This window comes from Dipodomys merriami, unplaced genomic scaffold (assembly GCF_024711535.1).
Source record: "Dipodomys merriami isolate MVZ:Mamm:240054 unplaced genomic scaffold, mDipMer1.0.p SCAF_734, whole genome shotgun sequence".
Taxonomy (NCBI): Eukaryota; Metazoa; Chordata; class Mammalia; order Rodentia; family Heteromyidae; genus Dipodomys; species Dipodomys merriami.
Window position 1 is genome coordinate 454,258 of NW_027206329.1, and position 2,837 is coordinate 457,094.

Below are 2,837 nucleotides of genomic sequence, written 5' to 3' on the forward strand. Positions count from 1 at the left end.
TGAGGGCCATCGGGGTGGGCTCTGTATCTTAGTTATTGTAAATAATGCTGCAGTAAAAATAGTTGTGCTGGTAGATTATTTGTGATCATTTGGTAAAATCCCCAAAAGTGGGATTGCTAGGTCATGGTGGAGCTTTTTATGGAGTCTTTAGAGGACCCTCCATACTTTCCAAAGTTTACACTCTCACCAAGAATGCAGTAGGGTTCCTTGTGGCCACATCCTCTCCAGCATCTGGAACACTTCACGAATTTGGGTGTCAACCTTTCGCAGGGCCATAGTAATCTTCTCTGTAATGTTCCAATTTTAGTGTATGTGCTGCCGAATTGAGCACAAAACATTTTTTTTTTGGTCCGGTTGTGGGGCCTGAACTCTGGGCTTGGGCACTGTCCCTCAGCTCTTCAGCTCAAGGCTAGTGCTCTACCACTTGAGCCACAGCACCACTTCCGGCTTTTTGTTTATGTGGTGCTGAGAAATCGATCCCAGGGCCTCAGGCATGCAAGCCAAGCGCTCTACAACTGAGCCAACTTCCCAGCCCGCACAAAACATTTTTTATATATAAAGTGCAACTGATTTTCTTAAACTAGACAATTCAAAAAAGTAAGTTCAAAGGAATTTTCATGAAGTTTTAGAACCATGTATTTCTTACATAAGCACACATTTAAGAATAAAGTCAAGATTGACATGTCAAAAATTAAATAATTCCTGATAATTGTTGTTTGAGATGTGTGGGAGGAGGAATTCCATTATTCTATACAAGGCACCTGTCATAATGAACATGGCAGCAAGTGTTCAGGTTTGTTAAAATTTTAATGTTTTAAATGTATTTAAATTTGAGAATTTGCTTATATATGCCAAAATTAGGACTGTTTGGCAGGTCATAAAACTTTTCTATAAAGTATTTAAGATTTATGGTAGCAGTTATATGCTACTAAGTATGTACATTTCAGAGTTTATAGAAACATTACTAATGAGAATTTGCAAAGGTTTTGTGTAAAGAAGCAGAGTGAAGATTTAAGACTTTGTTAACTACACAGTTTCTGTTAAAACTTTAGAACTTCCATACATTACTTTATAAGTTCGTGAGGAACAAATGATGATACAAGCCATATAAAAAAGATGAGATGAGATGATCCATAAAAAGTAATCTTAGTGGGCAAATTTAAAGATTACTCATAGCCTATAAAACGCTTGTTCAACATCAAAATCTTAGCCAGTGTTAAATGTACAGGAATATGAGAAAATAGTAAAATCTAATTTGTAGTACCCTTCAAATACTTAAAACACTGATAATTTTTTTATTTTATTAATTATTAATATTTAATTATTAGTTTTCTTATTTGTGGCATTGTTCCTCTTGTAATATAATACAACTTTTTGTAAGTCGACATCAAGAGGTACTTTGAGAAGGTAACTGGGATGGCCAAGCCATTTTTTAATAGGTGCATGTGAATTTACAAAGAGGAAAATAAAGAACAAAATATTTATTAAAAATTTATCAAGTACAGTCTCAATCAGGAGGGATGATAAATGTCCACACCTAAAATCTTAGCCCTAGGCTGAAGCCGCGGTACTACAGAGTTCAGGTCACAAAAGTGAGAGGCTATGTTTTGTTTTGTTTTGTTTTTTATTTTGATTTTGTTGGTTATGGGGCTTGAACTCTGGGGCCTGGGTGCTGTCCCTCAGCTCAAGTCTAGCACTATCACTTGAGCCACACCACCGCTTTTGCCTTTTTCTACTTATGTGTTGCTGAGGAAACAAACCCAGGGCCTAATACATGCAAGGCAAGCTCTCTACACTGAGCCGCCTTCCCTGCTCCTGAGAGACAGTGTTTTAAAAAATCATCTAAACAACATTTGCTTTCTGCATCGGGTTATATAATGAAATATATGAATATCTTTTTATGTTTTTTGTAAATTGGTATACTTCTAAATTTATACTAACTTCAGCCACTTAATCCTTCTCAAAGTCATGAAATATCTCTGAGAGTTTGCTTCTGTGAAGATTGCTTTTGCATTTATAATTTCTCCTGAGTCTTTTTTATTTTTATCAAAATCATTTTATATTTTATGTTGATGGGTTATCATATATCAAATACCTTCAAATGTACATGTAGAGTTTAAAGATAGCAGTATGAATATTCTCATACAGCTCTTGTTTATCTGTTATGCATTTTCAGTATTATGATATTTCTCTCTCTCTTTCACTCTATCTCATTTTCTCCCTTTCTCTTTCATGCTCCATGTCTGTTACTTATAATTCCTGCTGTCTTACTATTGTCCTTCAGGATCCACTGGTTTTGTGGGAACATGATAGGGACCAACAGTTTCCCCTGCATTCTTTAAGAATTGTAAGAGTGACGTGATATTATTCTTTGCCATTCTAAATGGCAAAACAACATATCTAGGAATTCTTTTTCACTTTTACTACTATTATAAATTTTATTTCATATAAATCATAGGAACGGATAAGATATTTTAACTTGTGACCTAAAAGTTCTTTTTTCTTTTACAAACAACCTTTTTCTTTCATTATCAATAAGTAACTACATGTAGTGAAAACAAACCTATCCTATGGAAAGTAGAGTGAAGTTTTTCACAGGGATGAAAAACAAGGTAATGGGGGGGGGAGTTCTGGGAAGATGGCGGAGGAGAAGCTGGAGGCTAAACAAGGTCTCGCATAGAAAGCAGTTTTATAGTTCCAGTGAACAGTCCTAAGCCAGAGAATCACACCAAGTGTGCCATCACAGGACAGAGTTAGACCAGAGAAGAAAATTCAGGCAAGGAGACAGATCTGAGCTCTTGACAGCAGCTGCCACTGAGACGGCAACGGTGGCAGCG

General features: G+C 36.1%; 1 non-coding gene across 1 annotated transcript; it reads right to left on the minus strand.

Annotated features, from left to right (window-relative positions):
- Positions 1-225: 225 nt before the first annotated feature.
- On the minus strand, positions 226-331 carry LOC138818324 (U6 spliceosomal RNA). The gene has a single exon (XR_011369063.1). It is a non-coding gene; the product is annotated as a U6 spliceosomal RNA (small nuclear RNA).
- Positions 332-2,837: the final 2,506 nt, after the last annotated feature.